This window comes from Myotis myotis, unplaced genomic scaffold, assembly GCF_014108235.1.
Source record: "Myotis myotis isolate mMyoMyo1 unplaced genomic scaffold, mMyoMyo1.p scaffold_m19_p_2, whole genome shotgun sequence".
Taxonomy (NCBI): Eukaryota; Metazoa; Chordata; class Mammalia; order Chiroptera; family Vespertilionidae; genus Myotis; species Myotis myotis.
In genome coordinates, this window is record NW_023416324.1 from 15,998,889 (window position 1) to 16,013,033 (window position 14,145).

Below are 14,145 nucleotides of genomic sequence, written 5' to 3' on the forward strand. Positions count from 1 at the left end.
CCAGATGGCTAGGTAAATGCCAGACTGGGGAGGCAGGGGGTGAGGGGCAACTTCTAAGGCCTTGGTACTTTAGCATTTATGCTTTCCCAAGTGCTTTGGGTAAGCAGACACAAATGGAGTCAATTCTGTCACCTGGGTTGGATTTACCTAAAACCAAATTTTCAATACCAAGATGGCTTCCTCTTGCCAAAAATGCCAGCTCCTATAACTAGCTAAAGAGTACTCAAAAAATGACAATATGGTGCGCGCTTTGGCAGCACATATACTAAAAGTGGAACGATACAGAGAAAATCAGCATGACCCCTGCGCAAGGATGACATGCAAATTCATGAAGCGTTCCATATTAAAAAAAGAAAGAAATGACAATATGTAAATAACCACCAAGACAAAACAATTAGAAAAGTATATCTGCTACTTAAAAAGTAATTTAATATGTTTCAGAGCCACCAAAAAGAGACAAGATTCCCTGTTATATGGAATTACCTGCATCACTGCTTACTTTTGTTTTGGATAATCAAGGTTAGTTATGTTTTGCATACAAAGTATGGAATTATTCATGATCTGAACCACAATAATAATTTGACCACGAAAAAAAATCCTACCTTCTGGTGAAGATAAACTTAGAAATGTGCAAAGACTTTTAGGTTCTTGACTCTCAACTCAGTTTCAAGTTGTAGAGTTGAGACATACTGGGTTAGAACACTGACTCTGACACCTGACTAGCTGTGTGATCTTGGGTAATTTTCCTAGAGATAGTAAGTAATATAGCATATGTAAAATGTCCACTACAGGGTAAAAAATGTAGTTATTTGTAGTTCTACGAACCCTAGGAAAATCTTCCTGGAAAATCAACTTTTTCCACTGATAAGTATTTTAAAACATTTTTCTCCTTGGACTTACTATGCAGTAGAATGCAATAGTGACATACATTTAAAGATGAGACCCCAGACTTCAATGGAATCTGGCAGGTTTTTTCTGGAGGTGGCTCCGAGTCATGCTTCTGTGCCTACTGAAGACATAACATTCTCTCTTTCCTCCACCTTTCATACTGGGTTCCTCAACTGAACCACAGAACAAAAAAAATTATCTGAGTGACTATTTTCTCAATTCTCCTCAAGACTGTACATAACTAGCATCATTCCAGATGCACTGGATAAAGTAATACATTTACATACAATGGATGTCTAATGGTATCAGGGATTAATTCTCTCATGGAAATCCAGCTGAGAAAGGCTCCTCTATCATCAGTTGTCACTTAGTGGAAAATTTTTGAAGCACTGAGTGCTGAGGAACCACTGAATTAAGGAAGTTAACATGATCAAATTTGCATTTTAGACAAATCATTCTAACAGAAGCAAAGAATTTATATTTGGGCACGAGAAGGCTGGAGGGTAAGAAGACCAGTTGGGAAACTCTTCACAGGCTAAGAAGGAGACAATAGAAATCACAGACAGGTTACAGGGGTGAGTTCTGCTACCAAAACTCCTGGTAGTTTTGTACAATTAGACTCACAAAGTGATAAAATGTAGGTTTGTTTTTTAAAAGTTTCATGGAAAGAGCTAAATGCTAGTGCCAGTTACAGAAATGAAGAGAAAGTGAAGAAAACTAAGAAAGTAGTGATTCTTAGCTCAGAAAACAAGTTTTAAATATATGAAAGAGTATAGCCGAAACCGGTTTGGCTCAGTGGATAGAGCGTCGGCCTGCGGACTGAACGGTCGGGGTTCGATTCCGGTCAAGGGCATGTACCTTGGTCGCGGGCACATCCCCAGTGGGAGATGTGCAGGAGGCAGCTGATCGATGTTTCTCTCTCATCCATGTTTCTAACTCTCTATCTCTCTCCCTTCCTCTCAAAAAAAAAAAAAAAAAAAAAAAACCAATAAAATATATTTAAAAAAATATATATGAAAGAGTATAGAATGCCATGTTTTTATAGATTCAATAAAGTTCTTTTTCAGCGGTACTTTGATTAAGAAAAGTATATGCTGCCCTAACCGGTTTGGCTCAGTGGATAGAGCGTCAGCCTGTGGACTGAAAGGTCCCAGGTTCGATTCCAGTCAAGGGCATGTACCTTGGTTGCGGGCACATCCCCAGTAGGAGGTGTGCAGGAGGCAGATGATCGATGTTTCTAACTCTCTATTCCTCTCCCTTCCTCTCTGTAAAAAATCAATAAAACATATTTTAAAAAAAGAAAAGTATATGCTATAGTGATATTTGCTAACTTGGGGGTTTGAAGTGGTCTTACCTTGGGGGTTGTTACATGGGAAAGGAACTAAATTAGAACCACTGAGAAGATAAAAGTTACAGAGAAAGATTTCAATTCAGTTAGCTCTTTTAATTAGAGCTATTCTCTCTTTAAAATTATGAGTTCCCCAGACCATGCTCTGGGTGACCAGCTGTCAGGCATTTTAGGGGAGACATCCCTAGATGTTGATGTTGACAGGTCAGAATGAATGACTTTACAATGCCTTCTAAATTAAAGATAATTCTCGCTCTGTGCTACCGTTTCCTCATCTGCAAAATAAAGGGACTAAGCTAGATGACCTTTCAGAAGCTCTGAGTTTGCTTCTGCCTAACCTGCCATAACCTCCTCATGTAGCTAATATGCACTTGCATTCTGAAGCAAAGTCAGAGGTAGGTTTAGGTCAGCCGTGGGCAAACTACGGCCCATGGGCCAAATCCGGCCCGTTTGAACTGAATAAAACTAAAAAAAAAAAGACCATACCCTTTTATGTAATGATGTTTACTTTGAATTTATATTAGTTCACACAAACACTCCATCCATGCTTTTGTTCCGGCCCTCCGGTCCAGTTTAAGAACCCATTGTGGCCCTCGAGTCAAAAAGTTTGTCCACCCCTGGTTTAGGTGAATCATGGTCACGAATCAAGCCCTTCTCCAGTCTAGATTCATCTAGTTACCAGAACCTGCAGGATCCAGAGTGGCCCAAAGGATGGTTCACACAGAGTCCCGAGGTTCAATTATTTACACCCTGGGAGGCTCCCAGACTGATTTGGAGTTGGCTCCCCATAAAAGTAAAAAAAAAAAAAAAAAAGATTTGGACCAGTTCTAGACATCCAGCCAGGCTCAACAGCAAACCCATCTGTACGCCTGACTATTTTCAGCCTAAGGGACTCGAGAATGAGGAGAACAAAGAAAAGACTTCAGGCATTCCTTCTTAGCCATGGCCTGGCAGTATACTGACTAGTCTAGACCAGCGATTTTCAACCTTTTTCATTTCACATAAACTAATTACTAAAATTCTGCGGACTAGGGCAGGAGTGGAAGGTGAGAAGTAGGAATTGGTAGGGTGGAAGAAAGTAATAAAGGAAGGCTGCATGTGAGAGGGAGGAGGCATTTGTAACCCATATTCTGAATTCCTGTTGTTAACAGGACAGAAGACAGATGACTGCTCGTCCCGGCAATAATGTTTATTACTAACTGTTTATTATAAATAAACAAACACTTCATTTAGATAACATTATATTTCTATAGTCGCATCCAAAAGCAAGTATATCTGAGCTATACCAATAACCATAACAACAGAAATGCCTTTCAAGGCAGTTCCTTTTTGAAACATACCTCCAAAAAGCTGATCAGCAATAGCAGGGGACGACATGTGGGGATGTTGTATGTGGCAATTAGGACTTCTGCTTTCACTTCAGCATTTCCCACTGTTCTATAGTTAACAGCATTTTGGATGGGGGCATATGAGAAGAGCTTTATTTTGTAGGCCAGTTTTCTCTTTCAAGAGATAAGATTCTTCATGTTAAAGAATATGCATAAAGAATTTCAATTGAAAAGTCAAATAATCATTTAACTTAAAAATGAGAGCCAGCACACAGGCTTACTGTAATCTAAGTTTATCTACTAAAATGTTTAAAGAAGTATGAATTTACTGTTGAATATAGCCATCCTCACTACCATGCAACAACCACAAGCAGGAATGCCTCATTATAGACTCACACACCCACCCACATCCTGTTGAAATTCAGTGTGGAGCTGAACCTACAAATATAACCAGACTCTCTCCAAACACAAGGTGTTACTGACAAATTAGTTTAGGTCACTAGAGTAATGTGGAAAAGAGTAAGACAGAAATGGAACTCCCAAGGTGGACAGAGAAAGTATCTGATTGGGAGAAACAAGAAAAAAGAGCTTACTTGTGATGTGAAACGAGGAGAAATTTCTAATTTCATAAAGGAATACCAGCTATGGACCTACATTCAATAAATGTAAGGCTTCTTCTTATCCTGATTTGGTTGGGGGAAAGCAGCCCAGGAAATAGGACTTCTATATTCTAGTATTTCACTTTTTTTTTTTTTTAATTCTCACCTGAGGATGTTTTTCCATCGATTTCTAGAGAGAGTGGAAGGGAGGGATGGTGGAGGAGGGGTTGGGGGACAGAGAGGGAGGGGAGAGAGAGAGGGAGAGAGAGAGAAACATCAACATGAGAAAGATACATCAACTGGCTGCCCCCCCCTTCGGTCTGTAGGTGGATGTCCTAACCATTGAGCAAACAGGCCAGGGCCAATATCTCACTTCTTGAGCACACTGTATATTTATCAAAGACCATTCACACCTGGTAATTCTGTAATTTCCTATTATCTTTTTTGTGGGAAATACCACCTTTTGTTCTTACCTTTAATATGCTTCAAGCTCTAATCACAGCTTTGCTCTTAAAACTAAAATTTGGGGGGGATCATTTTCCATTCAAAATTAGTTTCTTCTAGCTTCACCTATTTCATAGAAAACTGCCTCTTAAATGGCCAAAATTAAGCTTTCCTCTGAGTAGGATCCATCTGGTTGTCCAAAGGAAAATACATTTAAATTGTGAGTCAGAAACCTGGATTCCAGTCCTTAGTCTAATGATGACTGGCAATTGGGGGGATGGGGTGGTGAGGGGAGTCTCAATTCATCCTCTAGTTCAGCTGTGAGCTGCACTAAAACAAAAACTCTTAAAAGATGCTATATGAAACTGGGATTTTTGTTTGCAAACTGTTCTGAACTCCAAAGAAAAGATTTATTCACATAAAATATTTCTTGTATCTCTATCTTGGCTCAAGTTCCCTATTATGTATCCACTTAAATTATACAGGGTCTACAATGTTATCATTGATGACTTTGAGTCACAGACACAAAGTTCATTTTATTGTCGCAGTTTAACGCCAATTTCTAGCAATAGCCAATTCATCAAAATGGAATGGTCTGAAATATTCCATACTACCCATCTAAATGGGCTTACCTTTACTCTGATTAGATAAATATAAATTATAAGTGATTTCATTCAGAAATGGAGAACTTTTACCTAACATTTGTGGATACTCAAGTACCAGATTTCTTTGAGCTATAATCATCAATTGAGCATTATAATCACAGAGGAATTTAACATGAAAAACAACTAAGTTGCTTTGAAAAATAAATACCAACATAAAAAAGTATCAAACCTCAACAAATCAGTGCACAGGATTACTAGAAATATGTCAATAACTTGCAATATTGTGATAATAGATGCCAATAGTCTTCATTTTTAAGAGCTTCCTTTCTTATTTATATCCAATGACAGAAGAGAGTGAATTCCAGTTGGTGGTGCTCAAAAATCTGAGATAAGAAGATACAAAATGCATTCTTCTCCAAGTACCTGGGCTTGAGTACCTGGGAGGAAGCCAAACCTGGGCATGTGCAACCATATGGGAAACACACAGTTGTTTTTTATGGAAGATTGTCTAATCCCACTTTACTGCCTTACTCAGAGATGGAGAGGATGGGGCTAGGCTGTAACCTTTCTTTCCTGGTTCCTGCAAGGAGCAGTGAGTACTGCACTGGTTAAGCTCCCTATAGACAAGGTACTGGAGTACCCACTGGTGGATTAGATACAGAGGCAGGTTTGAAAATGAGGGAGAAAGGAGATAATCAGAGCCGAATCACACACCAGGCACCAAGAAAGTCTCATTTCATCCTGCCAGCTGTCTAACCATTCATTTTAATCTCTATGATGCCTCACTTCATACTTCAAGCTTCTTTGCAGTAACTGCTCCCTCTTTGGGATGGAAAGGCCAAAAAAGAAACTTACTTTACACAACTAAGAAAGGCCAGGGAAAAGAGGTTGCAGAGCAACAACAAAAAAGGATATTCAGCAAAATGTTCTGCTGACAGCTCAGGGCAATATACAAACGCACTGTGGTCATGGAGCAGGCAGAAGCAGCAGTCCTGGATGTGACTCTTTAATGCACTAAGTGAGGAGAGAGGCCTAGCAATCACAATTACATGTGAACACCAGGAGTGGGATCATGGAGCAGACAGACATATAATTCCATTCTGCTATCTGTAACAAGAATTCATTCCTGAAAAAGTGTCACACACGCACCTGTCACGAACAGCCAAGCCGCCAGCAACTAAGAGTCCGCAGCAAAGGGCAGCGTACATCTACTTCTCACAAGGTCTATTCACCACTCATTACATGGTAATTATAAGAAAAAGTTCTTAAGCAGAGAGGAAAGTACATACCCATTCTTGTCTTTCTACCCTGTTTACTGGGCTGTTACCAAAGCCCTCATAACCCAATAAGCAGTGGCACAGAGCAGCAAGAACATGGACAGTAAGAGGCAGAGGTGTGGGTTTTAACCACTACTGGCAAATTTTAGTTTGGGGACCTTGGCAAGCAGTCAAATCTCTTGGTCTGTTTCCTAAACTGTTAAGTTAGTATAATGATTCCTAGTTTGTAAAGTTGTGAAGAAAAATAAAATATGGAAATTAACCATCATTCTGCCACAAAGATGGCAGTGCCCATAGTGGAGCGGGGGAGGGGTTTCCGTAACACAAGATGGCTGCACCCATAGTGGAGGCTGAGTTCCCATAATGAGCCTTAACGAGCAATCAGCAGGGACCTGAGGCTGCGCCCCCTCCCCACCTCCATGGGGCTTGACAGGGGACCTCAGGCTGCGCCCCCCACCCTGGCACCAGGCCGGGGGACTTCAGGCCACGCCCTCAGCCCGGCAGACTTGATGGGGGACCTCAAGGTACATCCCCCGCCCTGTGCTGGGCCAGGGGACCTCAGGCTGCTCCCCCTGACCCAGCGGAGCTTGACAAGGGTGGGACCGGCTGGGTCTGGATCTAGCTAGCCCAATGGCGGGGGGCCCAGCTGAGTCTAGGTCTCATGAGATTTTGAGGCACACGTGGGTGGGCGGGGACTTGACTCTGGGTCCTGTGGTGTGCCCCAGACTCTGACAGGAGGAAGGTTTTCATAACATTTTACTAATTTTCTTTCATCTTTGACACTTCTATTCTAGAGAAAGGGCAAAGAGCAATATTAAAATATTTCCTCTAATTAATCCCTTTTAATGTGCACGAATTTCATGCACCGGGCCACTAGTGTATGTATACAATGCTTAACATGGTGCCCGGCACAGAACAGATTATTGTAGTTGTGGTGGTGATAGTGATTGTGGAAGTACTAGTTCTACATTTATCTAGCATTTAACTATGGGCCAGGTACTGTTCTAAATGTTTTATATGTGGTTCTCTTCACCATTAAAGAATATTAATAAGCTTCAGGTTGTACTAATGGTTAACTACTAATTATAGTACTCTAATCAATCAATGAATATTTATCAAGCAGACACTAGAAGACACAAAGAAGTATAAAATCCCTCCCTTGACTCCAAGAACTTATAATTGAAGAGAAGACAAAACCAAAGTAACAATCTATATATATAAAAGCCCAAGTGACCGCTAGGACCGGACAATTGGCTGGTAGCTATGACGTGCACTGACCACCAAGGAACAGGCGCTCAATGTAGGAGCTGCCCCCTAGTGCTCAGTGCGCTCCCACGGCCAGCTAACCTCCCCTGCACCCCCCCCTCCAAGCCGGCTGGCCTCAATCGGCCCTGATTGCCAACCAGGCTGAGGGACCCCACCCATGCACAAATGTGTGCACCGGGCCTCTAGTATAGCAAATAAATAGAAGTTCAAATATCAAATAAATGATGTAGTCAATAATGACAATAGGAAAGATGAAAGGATCACTGTGAACTAAAGGGACTGAGAAGATTTCCTGGGATAAAAACCTGATCTGAGCAGAATTTGGATCTAAAAAAATAAAGAGAGAAAGGTTTTCCAGGTGGAGGTAATATAAACAGAAGCCTTGAACTGTACCACTAAGAATTTATGGAGAAGCCACAATCCTAATGGGCTTTTACCATATTCTATTAAATCTAAGATACCACTAACTGTTAAGCTGCATCATGACTCAAGAGAAATTAAAATGCATGGGGCAGGGCGGAGCCAGGTGTAGGGAGGCAATGGGGGAGCTAGGGGGATATCTGTAATACTTTCAACAATAAAGATTTTTTTTTTAAAGCAAAGAAAATGTAAATCTCAGAATCAATGAAATATAATATTTCTTTTTCTATAATATGTGAGAGTAGACAAGATGATCTTTACAAGTTCTCTCCAACCTTGCCTTGGCCAGTTTGGCTCAGTGGATACAGCATCAGCCTGTGGACTGAAGGGTCCCAGGTTTGATTCTGGTCAAGGGCACAGGCCCAGGTTGTGGGCTCAATCCCTAGTAGGGGGCGTGCAGGAGGCAGCCAATTAATGATTCTCTCTCATCACTGATGTTTCTATCTCTCTCCCTCTCCCTTCCTCTCTGAGATCAATAAAGAATATATTTTAAAAATCAATGGAAAAATATCCTCAGGTAAGGATTTAAAAAAAGAAAGTTCTCTCCAACCCTCAAATGCTGATTTTATAACTGTCTTACAATATTCAAATTTCACCAAACAACACTATGGAAATAACAAAAATAACAGAAATAGAGACAAGCCCTGGTTGGTGTGGTTCAGTGGCAGCTTTCGGGTTCAATTCCCAGTCAAGGGCACATACCTGGATTGAAGGTTTGCTCCCTGGCCCCAGCTGAGGCAACCAATCAATGTTTTATCTCTCTCTCTTTCTCTCTCCCCATCCCTTCCGCTCTCTCTGAAAACCTACGGGAAAAATACCCTCAGGTGAGGATTAACAAAAAGAGACAGAGAGACAGAAAGAGACTGAGACAGAGACAGACACGAACCACATTCCAGTATTTATTTTATAAAAAATGCTTTTATTTATTTTATTTTTATAATACACTAGAGGCCCGGTGCACAAATTCATGCACAGGTCAGGTCTGGGTCAGGTCCAGGTCAGGCCTGGCCAGGCCTTGGGGTGGGGGGAACGACACGACACAGGAGGTTGGCTGGCTGGCCCCGCTCCCTGGTCAAACTCCTGGGCAAAGGGGACATATTAGCCTTTTTTTTTTTTTTAATATATTTTACTGATTTTTTTACAGAGAAGAAGGGAGAGGGATAGAGAGTTAGAAACATCAATGAGAGAAACCGATCAGCTGCCTTCTGCACGCCCCCTACAGGTGATGTGCCCGCAACCAAGGCACATGCCCTTGACCGGAATCAAACCTGGGACCCTTCAGTCCACAGGTCGACGCTCTATCCACTGAGCCAAACCGGTTTGGCTAGCCTTTTATTATATAGGATTTTTATTGATTTTAGAAAGAGGAAGGGAGAGGGAGGAGAGAAAGAGAAATATTGATGTGAGAGAGAAACAGCAATTGGCTACCTCCTGCATGTCCCCTACTGGGGGAATCAAACCCACAACCCAGACATGTGCCCCAACTAGGAACAGAACAAATGACCTTTCAGTGCATGGGGCCATGCCCAATCAACTGATCCCCCCTGGCCAGGGATGTTTTTATTGTTTTGAGAGAGAGAGAGAAGAAGGGAGAAGAAGGGAGAGAGAAATATCGATGTGAGTGAAAAAAAATCAATCAGCTGCCTCTTGCACACCACCTACTAGGGACTGAGCCTGCAATCCAATCATGTGCCCTGACTGGGGATTGAAACCCGACCTCCTGGTTCATAGATCGACACTCAATCACTGAGCGAGTCTGTTAACTGTTGATTGGATGTTGGACATTGTGATTTTACAATGTTGAGTACCCAGTATTGTCTTCATTTCAAGAATGTTAAGCTTTATTCTGGTAGGCAGTTAAGTTACTTTTCATTCAGTTTGGTACCTCTCAAGGCTTGTTTTTAAGCTTTTTTTAGGGTGGGTCTACAGTTATATGTCTTTACCAGTTATATGTCTTCACTCTGTGACTGTTTTAACTCTAGTACCAAGATGTGGACCTTCTACCATCTCATTCCCAGTGAGAACGTGGGCTCTTCATTCTGGCCGGTAGGAACTCGAACACCTCCCTGCTCTGGGAACCAGTTAGCTCACAGCTTCCTGGTCATCTTTCCCCAACTTCCTGGAGTTTGACCCCAGGCCTGTGTGAGGTCAGCAAAGACTCAAGGGGACCCTGAGGAGATTCCTAGAGCAATTTTTTTCTGCACAGCTCTCACCTTTCCAGAACTCCACCTCACAGCTTTTAGATTCCTCAGCCTCTCCTGAACTATAATCTCTGTCTCTTCAAAAAGACCAACATGCTCTGCTTGAGATCCCCGACCCTGCTCCATGGTTAGAACACAGATTTAGACAGAAAGACAGGGGAATCATGGGGCTTTCCCCTCCTTCATTTTCCTTCTACAAGGAATAACAGGCCCGTGCTTCCTGTTCAAGTCAGAATTGATTTCCTCGGTAGTTTTGCAGGGCCCCAATCATAAAGAGGTATTGCAAAATTCTTAAAGTCAGATTAATTTCAATTTATCTTTAATAAGTGTTTATCATGAATACTTTTAGAAGAAATAACAGGAACCCTGGTCGGGTAGCTCAGTGTTAGAGCGTCATCCCATACAACAAGGTTGGGGGTTCCATCCCCAGTCAGGGCACATACAAGAATCAACCAATGAATGTATAAATAAGTGGAACAACAAATTGATGTTTCTCTTTCTCTTTCTCTGAAATAAATAAGTTTAAAATATTTTTAAAAGAAAGACATAACAGGAAAAAGTAGGTGTCCTGAAATCAAATAAGCATAGCATATAGTACAGCGGTTCTCAACCTGTGGGTCGAGACCCTTTGGGGGTCGAACAACCCTTTCACAGGGGTCGCCTAAGACCATCGGAAAACACATATATAATTATATATTGTTTTTGTGATTAATCACTATGCTTTAATTATGTTCAATTTGTAACAATGAAATTGGGGGTCACCACAACATGAGGAACTGTATTAAAGGGTCGCGGCATTAGGAAGGTTGAGAACCACTGATATAGTAGAAAAGATAACATCACCATAAGTATATAACATACTTGAATAACATATTTAATCAATCTTTTTGAATGATCACAATTACGAACAATGAAAATTTATCTTTTCTTTTTTAAAGTTAATGTTCATATAAGTGCTAACCACATTTAAAAATCAATAGTGAACCCAGAGACATGTTCAGTCAAAGGAATCAAGGATGCCCCGAGACACTAGTTATATGACTTCAGGCTGCTTAATCTCTGAGCCTCATCTGTAAAATGGGAAAAAATAAAACCAACCACATAGGATGGTTTTAAGGATAAAATGAGATAACATATGTGAGCCTTCTAGAGGGGTGTCTAGCACCCAATAGGTACTCAGTAACTGACACCTCTCATTATTACGAATTCAAAGGAATGCTGAGTTTGTTTGGACTCACCTCCTAATGGTAATGAAACAATTTAAGGAGAGCAGATCAAATTAAATAGCACAGAGCATTACACAAAGGTCTCTTCTAATTGGTCTCTTTTCTTTGATCTCAGTGGAGGCCTAGTAGTAGGTGGGCCTCTTCCCTTCTGAGACAGGCTCTCCAGGAGTGTGGAGACAAATCCTGAGAAAGAAATGGATGGCCCCTGCTTATATTATGCCAGTTTTAAGAATTAAGACAAAGGGTATCAGTCTTCCAAAATCATAGTCAAGAGTCAATTCAGTATTTTCACTTTAGGTACTTTGAAAGTAAAATAGTCTCAAAAGGATTATCTGGATTGTGGCATTTCTTTAAAAAATAAAAAATCCTCCCTAGGCCGTTTTTTCAGTGGATAGAGCGTTGGCCCACAGACTGAAGGGTCCCAGGTTCAATTCTGGTTAAGGGCACATACATATACCTCGGTTGCAAGCTTGATCCCAAGCCTTGGTCAGGCCTGTGCAGAAGGCAACAACTGATGTTCTCTCTCACATTGATGTTTCTCTCTCTGAGTCTCTCCCCCTGCCTTCCACTCTCTAAAAATCAATGGAAAAAGATCCTCAAATGAGGATTAACAAAACAAAACAAAAATCATTTCATCTTAAAGGCCCAAGGCAAATGTCACCACTTCTGAGAAGCCTTCCTTGACCCTTCTAGTCTGAAGTCATGTCTCCCTCTCCAAAAGTTCCAAAAAGGTACGCTGAACCTTTTTTAATGGCAGTCACTATATTCTATTTTGTAGCACAGGTTTTTGGAGTATACAACTCTATGAGTACAGGAACTGAGAAACAAAATATCTCTAAACCTAACAGAAGTAGTAGTTAGAACAGCAGCTATCTGGAGTCAAGGTGGGATTCTTAAAAACTTCTTTGTATCCTATAGTGTCCACTCGATATCTCTAATCCTCAAAACACTTCTTCAAGGTTAAGTAGTAGCATTCTGGAAACTAAGAGTGGTTCTGTAACTTTATCAAAGCCACACAGCTTTTAAACCCAGGCCCATCTGTGTCCAAACTTCATGCTCTTTCCACGACACTGCACTGACTCTTCACAAAACGCCTGAACAAGAAGTTAGACAAATATGCCCATATTTCTCCTTTTCATATACAAGTGCCACCAAACCCCAGACTAGTTTTTCCCCCTTGAAAAAAAGACTGTAGGTTAACACAAGCAAACCTTCCTGACATATTTACCCTAGAACTGAAATGGTGTTAATGAGGATAACACACTGCTCTCTCCCTCTCTACACCCAATTTTAGCCAGCTGCTCAGAGGCTTCACAACTTTCACTTTAAACAACATAAACACTGGCTCATTTAAAGTGCCAGCCTCAGATAATATGTTCAGATGCTTTTCAAACAAATTTCTGTTTTCAAACAGCTAGGCATTTGGGGTTCCATCACTTCTGACGGGTTACTTTTATCTATAGGGTCCCTGAGAATCACTTTAAGTTTTATTTTCTGTGTACTGTTCAGCTCATCGAATCTTGTCATTGGGGACTTCTTTTTTTAAAGCAGGTAATCTTTCATCTTCTTTTACAATGAACCAAAATACATTCCTATGGGTAATTCCTAAACTGTATATGTATGTTTTAAAATAATATTCTTCTAACCATTCTAAAAAGCACAGTTGTTTTCCCTTTTTAGCCCAAGTAAAGATAATTATATCAGAAGTGAATTTTCCCTACCTCTTTCTGCATATGGGGAATACTAAAAAGATAAGTCTTTTTTAGTTATTAAATGTAAATAGGTCATTAAATACAATCCAATTACTTTAATTGTAAAAAAGGAGTAATTACAATATGTACATGTATTTTTGCCTAGATTTAATATCTTAATCTTTTCAGCATTAATATTTTAAGTTAACCTTTGACACTTAGCAAAATGCAAGAAACTGATGTTTCTTTTTAAATATACATATAGCTGTACTTTGTGGATCTTTGTTGTGATTTTACCCACAAACAATTTTGGTGGGAACAGCCCCATCCCACAGAGAAGGGTATTCAAATACTACCACCTGCCCTAATTGAACTGGTATTTCTTGTTTCCCATAAATCATGTTAAAGGATCTGTTTTAAATTCTAATGCCTTCGCGGAAACCGGTTTGGCTCAGTGGATAGAGCGTCGGCCTGCGGACTGAGAGGTCCCAGGTTCGATTCCGGTCAAGGGCATGTACCTGGGTTGCGGGCATATCCCCAGTAGGAGATGTGCAGGAGGCAGCTGATCGATGATTCTCTCATTGATGTTTCTTTTTTTTTTTTTTAATATATTTTTTATTGATTTTTTATAGAGAGGAAGGGAGAGAGATAGAGAGTTAGAAACATCGATGAGAGAGAAACATCGATCAGCTGCCTCCTGCACATCTTCCACTGGGGATGTGCCCGCAACCCAGGTACATGCCCTTGACCGGAATCGAACCTGGGACCTTTCAGTCTGCAGGCCGACGCTCTATCCACTGAGCCAAACCGGTTTCGGCTCTCATTGATGTTTCTAATTCTCTATCTATCTCC

The 14,145-nt window shown here is 40.9% G+C and overlaps 1 protein-coding gene and 1 non-coding gene across 5 annotated transcripts in view; one reads left to right on the plus strand and one right to left on the minus strand.

Annotated features, from left to right (window-relative positions):
* WASF2 (WASP family member 2) overlaps positions 1–14,145 on the minus strand; it is a 67,574-nt gene that overhangs the window by 22,936 nt on the left and 30,493 nt on the right. Inside the window, exons 1-3 of one of the 4 annotated variants that reach the window (XM_036352414.1) lie at positions 5,442–5,567; positions 4,330–4,353; positions 3,577–3,673 (exon numbers count right to left, since the gene is read on the minus strand). The exons of 1 other annotated variant lie outside the window; for it this stretch is intronic. The gene's annotated coding sequence lies outside the window, so the exon portion shown is untranslated. Of the gene's footprint in view, positions 1–3,576; positions 3,735–4,329; positions 4,354–5,441; positions 5,568–14,145 lie in introns of those variants that run through there. 2 more of the 4 variants (XM_036352412.1, XM_036352413.1) reach the window with 2 other exon arrangements.
* LOC118677835 lies at positions 246–348 on the plus strand. Its single transcript, XR_004974561.1, has one exon. It is a non-coding gene; the product is annotated as a U6 spliceosomal RNA (small nuclear RNA).